This window comes from Dreissena polymorpha, chromosome 10, assembly GCF_020536995.1.
Source record: "Dreissena polymorpha isolate Duluth1 chromosome 10, UMN_Dpol_1.0, whole genome shotgun sequence".
Taxonomy (NCBI): domain Eukaryota; kingdom Metazoa; phylum Mollusca; class Bivalvia; order Myida; family Dreissenidae; genus Dreissena; species Dreissena polymorpha.
In genome coordinates this window covers 73,108,389-73,130,644 of record NC_068364.1, presented here as the reverse complement: position 1 = coordinate 73,130,644, position 22,256 = coordinate 73,108,389, and the positions used below count along the sequence as shown (strand labels likewise).

Below are 22,256 nucleotides of genomic sequence, written 5' to 3'. Positions count from 1 at the left end.
AGTAACATGGCCCATTTATTTCCAAGTTACAGTGCCCGGTTATTTCCCATGAATAATATGAAGTACTCAATTACAAAGTGCGATGGCTATATACGAAATAATATGGATTTTAGGCGATACAGTTTAGCTCGCAAATATTCACCTGGCACTAATTTTTATGCAGGAGTATAAGTTGTCTGTAAGGAAGAATAAATAAGTTTGTGTTTGAAAAGCGATTTAAATCGACTAAAGCCTACCGCAATTTTTTAACTCTTATGGTATCATTAAATCGGTTCAAAACTTGCAAAATCAAACCCGAATTCAAAAATTGGAAACAATGCAAGCGTATAAAGTTATTGTGATCCTTAAAATGGTGTTAATGTATTCTCGTTCAACTATTTGACTAGTTTATATGTATGCGTCTACAAACTGAAGAATGTTAAATTACGTGTCCTGTGGTTGTTGGTTTTTTGCATTTGACTTAAATATACTTGGCCACATCAACGTTAACCGTGAATTCGTAGTGTATACATTCATTCCCGAACAATCCCGGAGTGGACATTAAAACGAAGGTATGACCATGTGTTACTGAATGTGGTTACTTAGAGTAGCTGTGGACAAAGTTACTCATCACCTATGGAATAAATCCACAGTGTGATATACACTCTAGAGTGGGAATTTATGTGCAACAATTTTCCCTTGGGACTGCATGTAGCAACTGGGAAGAAATTTGGCTTACAGTAACAGTAACTCTATCTATCTATATTCCAGTAAGGTCGAACCCCTTCTGGGGACATAGACCTGTGGCGCGTCAACCGACAAGAGTGTTAGTAAGACTGAGATAAAATTAAAAAAGATATAAAAGTGAGAAGTAATTGTGTTATTATTAAAAAACGTTTAAAAGCAGATCAGGTATACTTATGGAAAGATATGTTCAACCCGGCTTACAGCCAGGCTGAACTCAGGTCCAGGGAGGGTGACAATGTCAGGAGGTATATCATTCCAGTGGATGATTGTTCTGGGAAAGAAGGCAATTTTATGATAACAAGTTGTGGTTTGGATGTTAAGGAATGTTTTTGTATGGGACGTTCTTGATGGTCTAGTGATTGGTTTGAGGTAAACAGGTATAGGAATGGCTACCTGGTTATGCAAGATGTTATGAAACATAACCAGGCACTGGTCAATACAGCGGAAGTCAGGGCGTCGCCGGTTTAAGGAAGTAAGCATGTCTGTGACACTCGACAGCCTACTGAAGTCCTGTTTTGCCCAACGGGCAGCCCTACGCTGAATTGACTCAAGCTGTTCAATGCGAGTCGCGGTATGCGGGGACCAAACAAAGGAGCTGTACTCCAGCTGGGGTCTGACCAGTGTCTTGTATGCTGTGGATTTGATTTCTGGTGAATGCACTTTTAGGTTGCGTCTGAGAAAACCTAGTGTTTCATTTGCTTTGTGTGTGATGTTGTCGATATGTGCATTAAAAGAAAGGTCATGAGATATATTGACGCCGAGGTATGTAGAAGAAGGGAGATATTCTAGAATGGTGTTATGTAAGAGGTATTGTGTTGGTATGACTGTTTTGCGTTTTGTGATTTAGATGACTTGACATTTTGATTGACTGAAGTGCATGTCCCACTTTGTTTCACATTGTTCGAGTTGTTGTAGATCGTTTTGGAGTAGGCTAGAGTGAGAAGCAACAGTGAGGGAGAGATAGATGGCAGTATCATCAGCAAAGAGTCTTCGGCTTACACAGTATGAACCATCCAGCTGTAACTAAGTATTCAAATGCTGATATAATGTGTGTGGAGTATTATGAATACAACTACACACTTCTACAGCGAATACAAATGAGGTAACACTAAATAGTGCAATGACAGCGATATAACCAATATCTCATTTATCTTCTTCAATTCATGTGCATTTGTTTTGACGTAACATAGTAAACATTTTAATTACTTTTTTTTATAATTCAACCATGCGAATTACCTATTGTTATAAACTAATTACAATAAATCCATTAGACATTCAAGGTCACATACGCTGTATACACTCTGTGTTCTTTGATCATTGATGTATTGAGAACATAGTCATGTGGTCAGTATGCTATATGCTAAAAACTTAGTGTCATTATAGATTACATGTTAACTGAGCGCTACTAAACTTCGTGTCTACTGACGTTACGTTGCACGCGGTAAACGTCAAGGCCTCGTTTGTAACAAAACCTTTGCTGATGCAGAGTATCGCTCCCGTTGCTTGCACCTAGAAGCAATTTGTAATCTCGGTAACTAGTTTGTACTACCGAAACTTGAGTCGAGTTAACTAAAGCAGCAACGTTCTTCAAACAGAAAAGCATGCGACATGAATTTTACCCAACAACATGCGTTGCATAAACATTAATTTAATTAAGAACGCGACCAGTGGTGTTTAGTTTCCGAACAATATGTGTATGGATCATGAAGCGTCAATTACACAACAACAAAGACATTTTTTAAGAAATTAAACAACAAACATACTCCGTAAACATATTCAATGTGATCATGTGACCGAACAAGCAACCAGTTAGAAGAATCATAAGTTCATCTGTTCACCAGAAAATATATTATAACCAGTAAGAAGAATATGTTCATCTGTTCACCAGAAAACGGGTTCTGGTGTTGTCGTAATGTTTGAAGTTATGTAGATGGTTGTGATGGTAATCGACTAAGCGAAATTTTTAACTTATATTTCAAACATTTATTGAAAAAGAAATACTTACCTCTTCTTACATATTGTATAGTCGCAAAAATATTATTGGAAGCGGTACGTACACCTTCGAAATACATGTATTATTTCAAAGAGTAATGTTACCTGAACACACAATAATACAAATTCATAAACTATACACAATAACTTCTAATTAGTAACCACTGACACTTTGTTGAAATATAATCATAATATACGTATTCTTACACAACATATGCACATTCAATTAATTTACAATACATTTACTAAAGATATGCGAATTAACACTGATCGTGTGAAGCAGGTGCATATTTATCTGATTGAAAGTAAGAACACAAAATATTCAATGTCATAAAGCACATACATACTTTAAAAACAAAGATATTTGTGTCTATGTATGATTTTAAGGTCTACAAGATTATATCATTCTTAAATTCCGCTGAGATGCACTTTACTTGTTAATTTTGAAATACGGAACAAAAGTGTAAAAACTACCCTCGAATACACATAACGTTTACATATTATTCAAGAAATCCTTTAACCATGCTTTTGTTTTCGTCATATAACATTGCAATGTAGTATTCATGGAACGTACTCGATGAGTGTGACCCTTTGTTACTAGAGCAATCAGTTGTTATCACTTTTCCATCTGAACGTAGTTATTTACCGTTGTTTCCAGTAAATGACGTGATTTTCTTTTTACATAATTTGTATTGGCTCATCCTATTCACATATTATGGTATGTACATTCAGCTGTTGATTTAGAAACGCATGTTCTCTAACAAATTTAAAAAAATGTATTATTCTCTCATTATTTAATACATCCATTCGAACGGAAAAAAACATATTGATATCAAATCACATGCAAAACTCATTTGTATTTAATACATAACTTATTCATATTGCCATCGAGCATAAATGAATATAATCAATCGCAACTACAATTTCATATGCATTTGATTTATTTTACAAGCATCGCTCTCCGTCAAAGTAGTATAGTAAAATTTTATATTGGATTGTTACATTTGGTGTTTATCAGTGCACACTAAACCACCATGTAGTAAATGTTGGCGTTGTTGTTAAACACACCGGTCGTCTCAACATGGATGATCTGGGGCACCCCATTGCATGGTTGGATGGCCATCTGAAATACAAAACAACTCATGTTTCATAGAAAAACTCACTTGTAGCGGGAAACGAGAGTCGGAAATGTATATGAGTATCCTTCATATATTTTTTCTATATTGAATCAAATATCTTAAGTTGAATAGAAACAGCTGTTATGTGCTTATTACACACAATAATAGTTAAAATCAATTGTTCACTAAATTCGATTATTCTGTATTGTAGATATTAAAATTGTGAAATTAGATCGCACACGCAATGCAAAAGAGCAATATTGGGTATTATTAAACATTCAATTGACAGTATAGCTTTTAAAATAAGAAGCGATCTTATATTTAATCATATGTAATTGTATATGGATTGAAGTTACTCTTTACAAAATATGCCTATTGTTTCGTTAGTAATTTATGGGCAAACACGTGCAGTTTCAGCGTAAATGAAAGCTATTGAAGACTCATTTGAGTCTGTATGCGATTCATTATAAAACAACGTATATTCTCTGGAATCGGAGAACCTTTGCTTGACCAAAATATTTGGTATAATTGTCCTATTTTTGGAAATTAAAATTCAAAAGACCATCAGCAAAAACTAACTATAGGCATTGTTGGTGTTGTGATATTGGGAATTACGATTAGTTACGACTTCTTGTTATTGATACACAGTGGCATGTTTTGAAATTTTATTATATTTGTTTTGAAATTTGATTATATTGGTTTTGAAATTTGTTGATATAGATATATATGCTAAACATATTACTTATGCTATTTTACAAACAGCGAAGTCGTTCATTCTAAACAAAATATATGTGTACGTTCACGTGATTTACCATGGATGTATAATCAAATAAAGAAAATAAATCGACACCGAAAACGATTATATCGAAAAGCTCATTAAATTAACACTTAACTGCCCTGGTCACATTTTCGACGTGCTAGAAATAAAAGTTTACTCTTACGAAATTCTCTATTTAAATACTTTAAGAATGTTGCGAATAAAATTAAAAATAAAATCGTCGGAGCTCTGTGATAAGGACTGGTGGAAAACATTGCGCACTTTCGTTTCTACAAACACAAATCAATCACCAGTTGAAATCATTAATTAATATTTTGAAAATCAATAATCATGATCTTCCAACGAAACACACCGCTAATAATAACGTCTTTCGGGAAGGAATTTCTCAGGAAGAAGTCGACTCAATATAATGTCTAAAGGTAGGAAAAGCTTCCATTCCGGACATGTTGGAATCCGTATCGTATCCTCAGGGAATTAATGTATCACGTAAGCTCTCTCCAATGTGAAATGTTTAATTCCTGTCTTTCTGCTCGTAAAAAACCTTCATGTTAGACAGTTACAGAACAGACAGAACAGAACAGAACATTTACAGTTCATCGTTATTTATACAAAACTGACAATATATAAGCAATAAGCACATGCATAGTAATGCGAAAGTGACCAAACTAGTACATAAAAAGGTGTTAAAAATGCACTAAGGCCATCGAATTACTCAACGTTTGCATTCAATGTATCAGTTCTCATTTTAAAAGCATTTTTACAATATATCGCGAGTTTATTTAGGACATTGGTTTTATTATTTGTTAACAAAAGAATAAATGTATGCATACTAGGTCGGTTATAATACAATTTGTCAATATACATTTTTCTTATATCTGTATAAAGGGGTCATACAATTACATTATGGTATTCGTCTTTAATATCATTTGAGTTACATATATTACATTTGCGTTCGTTTTAAGTAATATTTGTATGTCTCCCAGATTCAATTTTTAACATGTGGGACGAAAGTCTTAATTTTGATATGTATTTTCTTAACTTAAAGTTTTGGATTATGTTAAGGTAATCAGATAGTTCAAATCGATGTTTCATTTCTTTGTATAAAGTTAATGAACTTTTAACGTTTAAATCATATAGCCACAAACCTATATACATATCAATTAGTCTATATTTAAATATAGGAATAAATACATTTGCATTTACTGATTCTGGGTACATCCAAACATCTACAAAACGAGTGTTTTGAAGTAAGTCTCGTACTTTAATAATCCAATCCTTACATCGTATTATATTTTCAGCACGATTTCTCATATAACATAGTGTACTATATAATATACAATAAGTTTGTTTAACAGTATACAGCTTTATGAAATATTTTATAATTCGTACATAGCGATTTATATATAATGGGTATCGCCCTAGTTCCCCGTACACAGCTGAATTAGCGGTACTCATTTTGACACCCAGTATTCGTTTCAAAAATCTACTGTGAACTCTTTCAATATCATCAGCATTTACAAACCCCCAAACCTCACACGCATAACACAGTATTGAAGTAACATAAGAATCGAACAAATTTAACATTATTTTAACAGGAACATGCATGTCTTTGGTGATTGCAAAAAGCGATCCCATAGCCTTTAAGCCCATATCGGATAAAGCTTGAGTAGTTTGTATAAATGATCCACCACTTGAAAGTGCCGAGATAGTTAAATGATTGAACCATTTCTATTTGCTCATTGTTATAAAAAAATTGGCTCGTTCTGTGCATTATTTCCTCCCTTTTTATATATGACCACTTTTGTATTTTCTACATTGACTTTCAAGTTCCATCGTTCACAATATTCGTATAGATTAACTAAAGAATTTTGCAATCCTTTTGGTGTTTCTGAACAAATTACAGCATCATCTGCAAACAATAACAAATAAATAGATAGCTGGTCCAACGTGATCATGTTTTCATTGTTATTACTCAAAAAGAGTTTGATGTCGTTAGCGAAAAGAGAAAATAGAATAGGCGAGATTTTCTCCCCTTTCAATAATCCAACTTCGCAATTAAAGAAATCCGACAACGTCCCCATATGTCTTAAACATAATTGCACTTCACCATACATAGACCGAATAATTTTTAACAATCTACCGTTTATTTCTCTCTAAATAGGCTTGTACCATAGTTCGTTTCGTTATATTGAATCATAAGATTTCATAAGGTCGATATAGCAACAGTATAGTTTCTTTTTAGTACTGAGTTGTTTATCTATACAAGCCTTTAGTAGGAAAATAGCATCCACAGTGCTATAATTGGTTTTGAGCGTATCATTTACAATAACCCACTTTTTAAGCCGTTCATTTATTACGACTGTGAACAGTTTGGCGAAACAGCTCACTAACGTTATGCCTCGATAGTTGTTAGGGTCGAATGAATCTCCTTATTTTGAAAATACGTATAATTACTCCCTTTGACCAAGATTTGGGAAATGACTCTTTTTTAAGAATATAATTCAATAATATTTCCAGTGGTGTATCAAGCGCATCCTTTCCCGCCTTAAAATATTCTTATATAATATTTTCAATTGAATGAGATTTATTTATTCCCAATAATTGTATTGCCTTTCGTATTTCTTCCTTTGTAAATAAAATATCCAACCTTTCAAATGTCCCTGACGTCATGTAATGTGACGTGTTACGTATTCGATAATATCTTCTTCATCATCAATTCAATTTAAAAAAGGCATCTTTGTCAATATTATCACCCGCATTATTAAATGATTTCTGTTTAAAAAATTTCCAAAATTCTTTCGGCTTTTTAAATCGCATTTTATTCATTTTAAGATATTTTTCCTGTTAAAATTTCGCTTAGATTGTCTGCGCTGATACTTATAATCTTATTTTGCTGTAAGCATATCATATCTAGTATGACCATCTTTATACAAGTTGTACCTGTTTAACTTCTCAACATTTATATTTCGTTTTCGTTTACATACAATACCAAACCATTTATTACTTGTGTTTGAAAACTGTGAGTATTTATGCCGTTATTAAGCCTTCTTAAAATATTTATTTCCGTTATTATTTAAAAACACTGTGAATCGATCGACCATTTCATCCGTATCTAAGTTATTTTCTTTGCATTGATAAAGGTCCTGGCATAACCGGATAACTCCTTAAGTCATATCGCTTAAAAACTTATCACTATAAGTATTATCCTATTTAACGTAATAACTTTCAGCGTTTATATTATGAGCAGATACTGTTGTATTTGTTTTTAAATCAAATGTTAGTGGTGCGTGATTTGAAAATTCGGTAAAATCTTGAAGGCAGAAATTCCTTATATGGTCAAAATAATTGTAGCTTGCTAACAAATAATCAACAACGCTTTCGCCAGTATGCGTGAAACACGTGAATTTACCAACACTCGCATCGTTCCCTATTCTACCAATACATATTCGTAAATCACGAGCTTTGCATAACTCCAGTAATCTGTTGCCTAATGCGTTAGTTCTATTATCATTAGATACCCGAGGAATGTAAATATCAATTTCGTCATCTGTTGATTGAGATACATGTCGATCATAGCGTACAAAGTCCGATTTCTGCCCTTCCCTCGCATTAAAATCACCACAAGCTAATACTAGTTACAAATGTGTTTCCCGTCTTCTAAAAGGGTGATCCAGCTCTTGTTTCGCATTATCGTCATATATCCTTCCGTTATACTATCGAACAGGTCTTTGAACGAATTTACAAACATATTTTTAATTTCCTCCGTCTTATTTTATCATTCAAACGGACTTAATTTGGATTCATGCCAGTTGATTTGACAGTTAATCAGTTAACCTATAGTAATGATACATTTTGCAAAGCTGTTGATAATAGTCTAGAAGTTAGAGTTGTATTGTTTGATATAAATTCAGCTTTTGACAATGTATAGCATGAGGGTCTTGTGTATAAACTTCAAGCAGCAGAAATTTAGGGTTAATTATTAGCATTTCATTTCGACACAGCATGGTTACCGTAAACAAAACGTAATTCTACCAGACTGAGGCGCAGAATCAACTGTCAAAATTATCGCTGGTGTTTACCAGGGGTCTATATTAGGCCCCTTCGCTTTCTTGTTTAAATAAATGGCATAGTACCTGACCTATTTGCCGTTGATATAAGTCTATTTATAATAATAAACTGGCCGAATGAAACTGAAGTGGTTTTGCAATCAGACATAGATACATTGCACTCTAGGTTGATCAATGGCCAGTACACTTCAATATTTTCGAATCAGAATCGATGCTTATATCTCGTAAACAAATAACCCGCACAACCCTCATCTCTAAATGGGGGGCGTTGAAAAACCTGTAGTAAATATCCACAGACATTTAGGAGTATATTTTGCAAAGGACAGTTCTTGGCATGGATACACATAACTTTTATAAAGAAACGCATGGAAGCATACTAATATAATGCGCCGTCTCTAATCAATGTGTTATAGAAAATCTCTTGAAACTTTATATTTTGCTTTCGTACGAGTAATACTTAAAGTATTCAATTGTCATATCTGACAGCTGTACCAAATATGAAAGAGACGAATCAGAGAAAATTCGAACCGAGGCAACTGTCGCAACTCGTATAACCACTGCTTGTACTTGATTAGTCTCACTTGAAGATCTGTATATGGTTGGGCAAGTCTCAGTCGAAGACGACGTAAACACAAGAAAATATGAATGTACAAAAATAACTTGTGAGAAGCACCTTACAGTATCTTCTACCCAACACAGTTGGAGCATCTAGCCAATTACCGCTTAGAAATGCGTCACATGTCCAGTCCATTTATACTCAAACTGCATCTAACTATCATTTCTACCATCTACAGTATCCGATTAAAATTGTGTTTCAGAACATTTCAGAAATGCTGACTAGATTCATTCATTGACACAAATCAAGAGATATCGACCAATTCAAATCAATTGTTTTTATAATGGAGAGAGACGCTTTCCACATTGTGCACACATGTATAGGAACCTATTGTAGTGGGCTAAATAAACAACTCTTCATGCGTAATATAGTCGCATTGCTATATGCCGATGCGGACTAAGTGAGTCACATTTTCATTATGTCCTTGAATGCTAGTACTATAATAATATCCATGCAAAACTTCTGAACCTTATATCTATTTATTCTGTCTCCTCTGTCCAAACGATCGTATATGGCGAAAGCATTCAAAACTATCAAACTAATACCAAATATTGCTGATGCAGTACCAAAATATTTAAACAATAGCAAACGTTTTAAAAAAATAGTTGTGCTTCAAAACTTCCGTTTTCAATTCAAACATGCAAACATAGATTTAAAAAGATACAAAATGCTCTTTTTTGTTTTATTGCGGAACAATATATTAAGCACATGTTAATGTACCAAGTTAGTGTTCGTGTATAGTATGAATAGATATCATTGCGGGAAATTAAAATGGAATAAAGTTCTCCATACACAAATAAAAACGAACATTTTGCATTTCTTTAAATCCATGTTACCAGACCACATCTAGCGTTGGCTATTGCTATAAGAACCAATGAATTGTTTATGTGTTAACTTCATTTTTTTTCGAAATATTGTACGAAATATTCGTTGATTTTGAGTATTAATGTTTCTTTAAATATTAACGCCGTAAGGATTTAAATTCAATACTAGTCATGATAATCTCCTGAAAAAACTACCAGTTTGTATTTTTTATCGATGATATATGAGCCCTTTTGCAACAAACGTAGTTGTCCATTCATTATCTACAACAACGCTTACCTCTTAAGTATGATACAAACAAAAATATAGTTTTACCTTGAATCCTTCGGGTATACATTCCAGGAACACCCCTGACTGGGCATCAGCAGGTTGGTAGCTCCCTGTGGCACTGAACGTGGCGATCGGGGAGTAGCTGACGATGTTTGCACAGTTACTAATCACCTAGGAAAAAAAATACGTATTCAAGTCAATACTATTCCAGAGTGGATTTCATGGTTTATGTTGTCTAATTGCACTGATCTTTACAACAGTGGAATTGCATGCTACTCACTAATAATCTTGGCAACACTAATTTGTAGGAATGTCGATTCGGGATGCTTTCGTTATAGCTGTATTTTCCTAATGTAAAAACGATTTTAAATTATATTTAAAAACACGCTTCCCTTTATCAGACAATTTGGTACACACACAAAACAGAGAGCAATTAGGTACAAATATTTTCTTGCTTACATAATGCTTCACTGAGCTATATGTCCTCGTCTATGACAGATTTTCAAAATATCTCACAAATGTTACCTTTAAGAAGACAATAAAACAGTTCACCACTTTCAAAAAGATCAATGCTGTGCTTGAAGGTTTATTGTCGAAAATAAAAAAAATTCTTAACGATACGGTCTTACTATTAGATCCTATATTATAATTTACGATTGTATGTATTTAAATATATGTAATTAGAACAAGGTTAAATAAACACATTTCCTTTACAACTCCGCCAAGCGTTGATCATTTATTATGACACATACATGTTGAGTATGCTATTTTATATGTTAAGAGACACATCAAGACAAACTAACAAACTAAGACAAAATAACCTATAAGAAGTCAATATTTAAATAATTTAGTAAACGTGTTACTCTGTTAAGCTATTAGAAAAAATATGTCCTTTACAATGTCGAAGTTAATTAGTTAATCTAATACAATAGGTTTTGAAAACACAAGGTTCATGATTTAATGGCGTGCGGACGATAAAAAAAAACAATTTTGGATGCTCAAACTCCGTGGGGCTAAAGTTACTCAGAATATTCATTTTTTTAGAGAAAAAAAATATCAATTGTTCTACAATAATTACCTGAAGACCTCGAGATCACGTCTCCACTGCCGTTATGTTGCATAGTGTGAGTAACAAGTCCTCATTTGTGCCGGAGATTTTGCTTTCACATGGTGTGGAGTCATTTGAGTGCGCGTATTTAGCAGTTGCAATATCAACAATAAGGTCGTATTTGCGGCACTGAAATCCTAAAATACAGAGCACCAGTTTTATCATGCGGTTTCGTCGTGCTCATGAATTGCTGTTTGTAATCCATAAGCTGTAGCGGTACTCTTTGATTTTCATCACCCATGTCAATTATGGAAACATTGCACTCGCAATGAGTCAAGTTTTTATCGTAGTATTATAAAAAGATACATTTTTACTCTCGGTGGTCATAACGTTATTAATCGATGCAGTACCAGAATCAAGTATGTTCCTCACTCACGAATGTCTTGCAAAAATTAAAATTTACATCAATCGGTGGTAAGGCTACGCAATGTCACATCAGAAACTTCATTTTTAGACGACCGACCGTTTGTCATTGTGATTCTGCGTACTTTATTCTAATCAATTTTTGATTACAATAATGTTCGGAAATTATAGATGTTCATACATATACCAATGCTACAATTATAGTGTAGTGGACATGTATTTACTGTTCGGAGTAGATGGAGCAGCTGAAGTTGTTGTAGTTGTTGAAGTAGTTGTAGAACTTGTTGTTGTAGTCGTTGTACTCGAAGAAGTTCGTGTCGTTGTACTGGTGGATGTTATGGGTAATGTGCCTTAAAAACAAGCATTACTTATTTGCTTCAAACATAATAAATTGTAGCGCAAATTAGTTTCAAATGTGTGTAAAAGTACGAAGACCTTTCCAATTCGGTTAGTTTCCTCCTGCGATGTGTTATATTTTGTAACCTTAAAAAAGAAAATGTTAAAAGACATACATAAATATATATTTAAACAGAATTCTTCTATGCACAGTGTTTAACTAAATCTAATTTGTATACAGCATTTTCCTTTTTGAAAAATTTTGTATCAGTCGAGTGGCTTGTGTGATGAAGTATCACGTTATGACGTGATGCGAAATAGCACAAGCCACGAGACTGATACAAACTCTTGGAACAATTGACTAGCGTAATATTCCTTTTATGATACAGAACAACTAACAAAAACAGTTAACTATTGTATTCATTTTTTTTTGCTTTAACAAAACTGACAAAACATTGTCTAAAACGGTACGCCATAGTTTGTATAAAACATAGGTTTCCGACACGCATGCCATTCTGACATTGTTGATCCAATGTTTATAACAATTAGGTTGACAACTTTAATCCAATGAATGTTTATAACAAAAACGTTGAAACTATATGCACTTCCACTTCTATTGTTTTATGTCTTTATCGAAACCACGCCACACTATTTTAATGTATTCCTATCGAAATTTACATTTTCATGTATGCATGATAAACACACACTCCGAAATACGTTTTGCATTCGTTCGATGTTTTAAAGAAACACCACGTCCAACATGGCCTTAAATTCCAGAGAGTTTAAATAAAACGATTGTGTTTCGTCACAAAAATGACGTCACACCATGTACTACGTAATATATTTTGTAATATAAAATAGCGGTTTCCTATTTTCGGTGCGCGTTATGTGAGGTCATTAAATGGGTCGAAGAAAGTAGTCCGGCTAGTATGGTAACACGGAATCGGAAAACAGCGAGTAGCATAATACGGGATTTATTTGAACGATTGATACAACCTGTATTTTGTTAAAAGCATTAAACAGATATTTAATAAAAAGCCGTACACATGTAACTTTTATATACCTGTTTAAACGTCAGAAACAACAGGCGATCTATGTCTGTATATGTCGAAATGCACGGCGGGACTATATCTGCGCTATCATATTTGTAGAATTTCAGCTGTCTTTATATTTACAAACAATGATTTGATGGGCGTCTTGTTAATCTGATCTTAAATTTTCCCCGAAATAAAAGATCAGCTTTTGTTATGAACGGTCTCCTTAAAAGAAAATAGTTTAGAACGTTTACAAAACAAACAAAACAGAATGGTACAATCTCGCTATCATTTGGGCAGCGAAATAAAACACTCATATACTACATTGCATGACAATGCGAAATTCTTATATAAACAAAATATACACGCAGGTAAGTGTACACGTGTGGGCTCAATAAATATGAGCAGCGCTCTGAGAAAAGGGGGTTTAATGCATGTGCGTAAAGTGTCGTCCCAGATTAGCTTATCTGCATTCCACACAGGCTAATCAGGGACGACAATTTCCGTTTAGACTGGAATTTTGCTGAGAAGAGACGTTCTTGAACCGAAAAAATATAAAAGCGATAAGTCTCGTCCCTTATAAGCCTTTGCAGATTGTACAGGCTAATCTGACAAGACTCTTTACGCACATGCATTAAACCCCTTTTTCAATATATAGTAAATCGTTGTGCTAAATTACTATTTAAACAAAAATAAACATTTAAATATATAAGAGTTACACAATTCATAACATTATCATTATATTTCAGAAACTTCGACAAAAACATATAGGATAATACAGAAAATAATCTAAACGGCATGCTGGGATAGACCAAAAAGGACAAATCCACATTAAAAGGCCAGCCCTTTCTGTTATGACATAATGGTACCTTACAATGGAATGAATAAAACAGAGTTTACCTGTACATTTGCAAGGGTCCGACTCTGCACTGGGATATTTATCTGGGAAACACGTACAAAACATGTAAGTTAACACATTTCTATATGCATTTGATATTTACTTGTTACAGCTTATCGGACAAAATGAAACATAAAGTTTTGATGTTGTTAATTATTGTTAACTTAAGATATTAATTTATAGATTTTGTCAAACCCTTTTAGCGACACTGTTGACAAAGAAGCACGAGATTACAATTGTAATTGCAGCAATCAGAGAAGGCAATAATTGTTCACCGCAAGGAACCAATTATCAAACAGTGAGCAAAACTAGTTGTTTTGTATCGTGTTATTATTTTTTCATAACGATAAATAATATCTATTGGAAGTATATCCATATTTAAGAAATATCAACTTTAAAACTTAATTTCAATAATGAACACATAAGTTACTTGCATTTCTAAGAGTCAGGTCCATTGTACAGTCGTAACCCTGGCATGGCACTATATTTACTTGCTGCTCTAAGAATCAGGTCTATTGTGCAATCGTAACTCTGGAACGGTCGTATACTTACTTGCCGCTCTAATAATCAGGATAATGTACATTTTTAATCTTCGAATTGCCGTATACTTACATGCTGCTCTAAGAATCATGTCCATTGTGCAGTCATATGTCTCTAATGGCCGTATACTTACTTGCTGCTCTAAGAATCAGATCCATTGTGCAATCGTAACCATGGAATGGTCGTAAACGTACATGCTGCTCTAAGAATCAGGTAAAGTTAACAGTCATAAGTCTCGAATGGCCGTATACTTACTTGCTGCTCTAAGAATCAGGTCCATTGTACATTCATAAGCCTCGAATGGCCTTATATTTACTTGCTGCTATTACAAGCAGGTCCATTGTACAGTCGTAACCATGGAATGGCCGTTTACTTGCATTCTGCCTTAAGAATCAGGCCCATTGTACAGTAATAAGACATGAATGGCAGTATACTTACTTGGTGCTCTAAGAAGCAGGTCCATTGTACAGTCGTTACCCTGGAATGGCCGTTTACTTGCATTCTGCTCTAAGAATCAGGCCCATTGTACAGTAATACGCCTTGAATGGCTGTATACTTACTTGCTGCTCTAAGAAGCAGGTCCATTGTACAGTCGTAAGCCTGGAATGGCCGTTTACTTGCATTCTGCTCTAAGAATCAGGTCCAGTGTACAGTTATAAACCTCATATGGTCGTTTACTAACTTGCTGCTTTATATCAGGTCCATTGTACAGTCATCAGCCTCGAATGGTCGTATACTTACTTGCTGCTCTAAGAATCAGGTCCATTGTACAGTCATCAGCCTCGAATGGTCGTATACTAACTTGCTGCTCTAATGATCAGGTCCATTGTACAGTCATAAGCCTGGAACGGTCGTATACTTACTTGCTGCTCTGAGAATAAGGTCCATTGTACAGTCATAAGCCCCTAATGGTCGTATGTTCAGCAACTGCTGCCATACTGTAATGTAATAAGCATTTAGTTGCAGTGGTAAATATGATTCGTGAAAACGGAAACAGGTTGATATGTTTTGTACATAATGAAGTTAATACTAGCTCCTAAACTTTCGCCACAACCACTACCATCGTCTCATCATCACCTCTACCCGCGATCTCAACCATCATCATCATGATCATTACATTTATCACCATCAATATTCATCATCACATATAGTTTGTGCTCTAAAATAGAACGTCATCTAGCGGTTGCTACAGTCTAGCTATGTTTATTGAAAAGTATCGTTGAATCCGGTTCTGGGCCAGCTCAATCAACCTACGTGGAAAGGGTATAAAAAGAAAATGTTTAGAAACCGCATTCGTTATAAACCATAGAGTTTATACAACGTTTCACTATACGAACTATTGATTTATAGAGGGCAACTCACGATGGAAATGTGTAGAGCAGCCAGCCTCTTTCGCTCCATAAAATAGCTCTTTCCGAAGATCTGCACCACAAAACAGTTATCATAACACATAAAACTTTATATTACATTGAAAATACTGTTAAGGTTTTGATAATTCTAATCATCGCTGTAAGTGTTTAATTTAATTTAGGAACGCATTCATATAAGCTATTAATATAAATTATGGTGTATAAAGCATACACAACCACTCGATAAAATTGTTTTCTATTTTTGAGAAAAAAAATCACGAAATAAAGGACAATTATTACATTTTACTCGTCTGTAAAGCAGTTTAATTATTTTTTGAATTGTTATTGTTTTGTGACCTGATATTGCAAATAAGGTTGTGGAAATCTAAAAAAAGAATCAAAGCTCGAAGCAGAGTATCAACATATTTGAAAACGGGGCCACAGCTTAAATACATGGCTAAATGGTAATACAGCAACATACGGACATGGTTTAAAAAAAATACATACAAGTAAACAACACATTTACAACAATAATTATTGTAACATAAATAATAAGACTGACATGTAATATTGATGGTTATTGTTAATCATTTCCTCACTTAAAAAGATTGAAACTGTCTTGCATTTCTTTATCACACGCTCATTTTGTAGTACATTTCGATCTCATAAAAAGTTACTCGAAAACGCTTACTAGAATAGCTGCTTTCTTTTGCATTTGTGCAATCTTGGAATCGGCCTTCCTCTGAAAATATAGTTTATCAAAACGAAACAAAACAACAATTTATGAAGTATCCGATCATGCGTCTTGAACAGAAGTCGTTATACCCATGAACAAAGGAAATTGTGCATAACATGGTTATCAAAGTTGGTAATTATGTAACAACCAAGGGGGGCTGTTATTTTGTAACTCGCCAAAAATTTCGCAGCGAGTAAAGTCGAGATATAGAGCGAATATTAATACGAAATCAACGCTTATCACTTTCTTGTCGATATGGCTGGACTGTGAATGGCATTTTAACAATTAATGAAATTAATTAAGGGTACAGTATACAAGGGCGAAACTACCTGTCTCGCCAGGGACGTTGCCATATTATTTTCACTTGATCCCCCCTTCTGATTATGTTAACCTCTTCAGGAAATTAAGAACAGCGACGGTTTAAATACAAGTTTACTTCATAACTAATAAAAAACTATTAAATTCGAGTAAATACTGACTGAACAAACGATATTTATGTTACTTACCCAAAACAGGCTGATCGTTCGATATAGATTTACCAGCATGACAGCTACATGGATCCAGCGGAAGATGATCGTGGAAATGCACTGAAATCCACAAAACAATGATAATAATATCAAAGACAGAGTCTTTGACGCGAACAATATAAACTTTTATACAGACGATAATGTGCAACATTTGCTCATTCATGCTGGATCAATGTGCAGTGCATCCTTTAATATTAACTTTACAAAGAAGTATTTGGTTTGAGAATATTTACAGTACATATAATCATAAATTGGCACATTCAGATTTCTGAAATTAATCGATAGTGGTCTCTATTGTTCACGAAACCCTTAAAAAATAGACAGGCCAAGAAAATATTTGTCATATGCAAATTATGTACAAGACTTACTTGCAAGAACTGAAGTGATGTTTTTACGACAAGCTGGACTCCTTATTTCAAGATCATGCAAAAGATCCCATTCTAAAAGATAGCAAAAACAAAAGTTACTATAAGTTCAATGTATAAAATTGCTTATGTAAATATGAATATAATCTTTCAATTTCACTGAGAGAAATTGTTGAACTTTTTTGATTGAGTATTTAAGATACACTTGCTAAATATGTTTACTTCGAAGCCTTATTCTGACAACTAATGGAATATAACGACAAACATAAGGGAATGATAAAGAAAGTACTGATGCATAACCAAGAGACACAATCGTTTTACCACCACAAAAGTATGCATATACATACGCGAATTTTTGCTCATGCATCAGTTGGTATCTTTAAGTTTCAGCAAGGCTGAAAAGGAAAAGGGAAATATCGAAAACGCCAACTTCGATTACAGTTTTATAGAGTAATATTCAACCAAACACAGTGCGACTGTTCTTCAGACAAAGACAACAGCAGCTGGTTTTTATAATACTGGTAACCAAGCCAAAACGTACTTGAACATTATTTTTACAAAAGAAAATTGTAGAAAACTTTGCACGCAAGAATTTTAATTATATTCGACTTGAACAACGAACTATTGAGTAATTACATGATGTTTTATCTTATTTAAACAGGCATGAAATAAATCAGAATAAAAATCGCCATAAATTTCAATTATGTATTGACTGGTTTGTTAGTTTGACGTACCTTGATAGCTTTGAAACTGCTGGCAATTGTTTGGGTCCCCATACTGAAGACTTTCTGTCAAAATTAAAAAATAAATACAAAATACTTGTTTTTATCTCATTTGTGTAATATTTTGTTGCTAACTCCGTGACATATTCACGTTTTAAAGACATAGCATAGGTATTGTAATAATTCAATAAAATATGTGTAATCATAGACTGAACAGACAATTTTTGTAGATTTTACCATTATTTAAATTTTAACTACAATATTTTATAGGACAGTTCATAACATAACATACATTTTATCATAATGCCTCGGTAAAATCAAGGCTGCGTTGGCCTAACGCTGATATTTTGACGACCATTACGACTAACAAGATATGCGGATACACATATAGATTTATGCTTTCAGTTTGTATACGTAAGCATTTGACTGACGACGCATGCGAACAAGGATACGTTGAAATGTAGCCGTTCGATGCCCGGAACGATTGGTTCAAGCTCATGCTAAACGTATGCGCTCTTCAACTTGATTTGCGGACTTGCTTAGAAGCGTTATGTGTGAATTTCGTAATTTATGAGTTACTACTGTGCCTGTGATGAGGCATATTGTGTAACCCGGAGTGTGTCCCAGCACCTCTTTTTTAATTCTAGCTTTAATTTTCCATGTATTACGTTTTAATTGAACGATTTTCGAATTTTCTGTTGATTTAGGGAAGCTGGAGTACCCGTAGGAGACCCCATCTGTCCGATTGGTTGACCAACAAACCAAACTCACATGCTTTCGGGAACCGGGCTTGAACATGGTCGCATAGTTCAGAAGCGCATGTACCAACCACTGCGCTATCAGTACAGCGGGTGTGACGCGTTTGATGTGACCGAGGCTTTATATACTTACGTTGGCAGACACATGGACTTGGGTGCTGATCAAACGAATCTGAAAAAAGATATATTCCAAGCTCACAACAACTTTATGGACGCATAGGCATGTTTTTTGTACGTAATATTATGAAAATAAACAATGATCTTGATTTTAAAACATCTCTTATCATATATCATTATAACAGCTGTATCAAAAGTGTTAAATATCAAAAGTGTTAAATATCAAGTTTTCTAATCTCATAAGACGTTATACATTTAACATTACTATAACAGGAATTTTCTTGGGTGGAATAGATTTCTTTCTTGCTTCATAATACTACCATACACACTAAACCATCCTTTAATCATCTTAATTTTGTTTGTAGACATTAAACTTCTTTACAATTTGCATTTGGACAACTTTAATATTATACTATTTTCTGCTTCAATTAGACATCTTTATAACACACATAACAATTAGATCTGAGACTTATGTTACTCTTACATATGTTGTATTAATTAAAACCGCTATTTGAATTGAAAAACTTGAACAACATTCTCATTTGTTGAAGTGAAATATGTACATAAAGTTTTAGCTATTGACTTTGAACTGTATTTTTATAATATGTATTGTCTCTTATAACTGAATTGTGAGTGGCATTTATGTACTATGTTTTAAAGCTATTTATATATGTTTTACTAGGTACATGATGATGAGACTTTAATAAACTATCTTTACTTATCGTATCTGTTTTCAAAGTATGTCTTTAGAATGCTATATTTAATTCAAGTTGTATTTTTTGTTTTCCCATCATGGTTTGTTTTATGTGAACGTTTGCTTATTCGTATCAACAAGAAGTTTCTGTTGACTCATGGTAAGTTGGCCTTTTTTTCAAAATGGAGGGATTGTCGTTTAAACGCGTCGGCTTATCGGAGTGTTGTGGCCTTTCAAACAAATAAGCATGCTTGTACGAGCGTCTATCTAGCGCACATTGTTCTACGAGAGTCTTTCTAGCGCACATTGTTCTACGAGCGTCTATCTAGCGCACATTGTTCTACGAGCGTCTATCTAGCGCACACTGTTCTACATGGTGGACAAAACAAATATTCGATATTACGAAGATCCGAGCAAAAGATATTTGTCAAAGTTTCCTTTAAACGATTTGACGCCTTCCTCTAAGCATGCGGACATGAAAATAAGAATTCCACCAACTCGAAGTTTCGAAAGAACAATTAATAATCATATCGAGAAAATGCATGAGGTATAGTCGTTTGGGTGCGTTTTAGGCGCACCAACACGCCAATGTTACGTGGCTGCAATCACCAATAATAATTATGCGATATTCTTTCTAGAAAGGCAAATATGAATTGCATTTAATATATAAATCATCATGATCCGAATAGAAAATTAATATTTATATAATGTATATACTTTACATTTCAAGTGGTATATCAAATCCTTTGCACAACTGAAATCCTTGATGCGCGAAACGTGGAACCACACTGAAACCAACGATACTGTTCGTACATAAATTAAACATTAAACCAAACCAAACAAGACTATTGCCAAGCAATATAGTCCCCTACCGGCTCCACCATTGTCAGAAATTCACCAGTTCAATAAAATTATTTTTGCCATAGCAACCAGATTTTTTTTGGACTTAGGAACAAAATGAAATGACGTGCGTAATGTCCATATTGCCATCTATCCATGTTTCATGAAAAAATATTAAGAACTTTCGTTATCGCAGGATCCAGAAAACCACCATTTTCAGCAGTATTTTAGTCTATTTGTTGTCATTGCAACCATAATTTTTGACGTAAGAACAAAATGAAATGACGTGCATGATGTCCATATTGCCATCCATCCATGCTTCAAGTTTCATGAAAAAATATTAAGAACTTTTAAAGTTATCACAGGATCCAAAAAAGTGTGACTGACTGACGGACTGACAGATTGACAGACAGAGCGCAAACCGGTAGGGGACAAAAAGTGAGAAAACTTCAATCTGAAACTTTCAGTAGTCAATTACCAATAAATATTTACGTGCTCAGCAATCAGATTTTAGACAACCAAAAATGTCCATATTTGACATGTTTTAATCATAACTAATAAGTGCCATACACGAGTGGTGGGATCGACAGACAGGAGCTCTGTTGCCGTTGTCAACGACAAACTGGTCAAACAGAGCTGGAAAAGGAAATCGTGAAAATATCTGACTCGTGTCAATATGTCTTAACTACATGACATATTAAAACGATGCAAATAAAATTATTAGAAAAATCGTAAAAACAAGTCTGGAAAATTCGTATAAAAAAGCCTTTATTAACAAATCGGTATTCACCAAAGTGCTCAGATTGTTTATTTGCATGCAACCGATATGTTTGATTTGTTAAGGCTTACGACGTTCTGAATGATAATTAGCTAAATTTAACCCACATATTGGCAATAGTGTTCCCAAACCTGTTCACAAATTTAAATATGTAAGAATCAATACAAAACCAACACGTATTGACGTGTTAGTTTCTTCCTTTAAAATATAATACGCTTGAATTGTAAAATACTTGATAATTTGGTTTTTGACTGTGACAGTATATTTCATGCGGATTTCCCTCGACGATATCAGTACATTAACAAGCGAACGCGATATTGGCTCGGGCAGATCGTGATAACTACGTCGTGCTTCCAACGCTGCCCGAAGCCAATCTCGTGTTTGCTCGTAAATGATTGGATATCGTCGCGGGTTATTCACATGGAATATGTTGTCACACAAAACATAAACAGGGGCATTTTATGTCTCGTTAAAACTGTGTTACTAGACCACAATTAGCGTTGAGATGTTGGCTCTTGCTACCTGTAGAAGGAACACTGATTTTTATGACTTAACTTTATTTTACAAAATATTTTACGAAATAATTTACGAAATATTTTACAAAATGTTTTACAAAATATTCGTTTGTTTTGAGTATTTTTGTTGGCTTTAAAATAAATATTTTGCTCCCTTCAAATAGATATTTAATATGAGTTTAAGAAA

The 22,256-nt window shown here is 34.0% G+C and overlaps 1 protein-coding gene across 4 annotated transcripts in view; it reads right to left on the bottom strand.

Moving 5' to 3' along the window:
* Positions 1–2,694: 2,694 nt before the first annotated feature.
* The window catches only part of LOC127848935 (uncharacterized), an 81,705-nt gene continuing 62,143 nt past the window's right edge, over positions 2,695–22,256 (bottom strand). The window contains exons 14-21 of one of the 4 annotated variants that reach the window (XR_008034827.1): positions 17,649–17,720; positions 17,260–17,340; positions 16,709–16,759; positions 16,031–16,090; positions 15,532–15,606; positions 14,131–14,172; positions 13,260–13,455; positions 12,084–12,210 (exon numbers count right to left, since the gene is read on the bottom strand). The gene's annotated coding sequence lies outside the window, so the exon portion shown is untranslated. Of the gene's footprint in view, positions 3,842–10,434; positions 10,561–10,848; positions 10,915–11,467; positions 11,635–12,083; positions 12,211–13,259; positions 13,456–14,130; positions 14,173–15,531; positions 15,607–16,030; positions 16,091–16,708; positions 16,760–17,259; positions 17,341–17,648; positions 17,721–22,256 lie in introns of those variants that run through there. The other 3 variants (XR_008034825.1, XR_008034824.1, XR_008034826.1) reach the window with 3 other exon arrangements.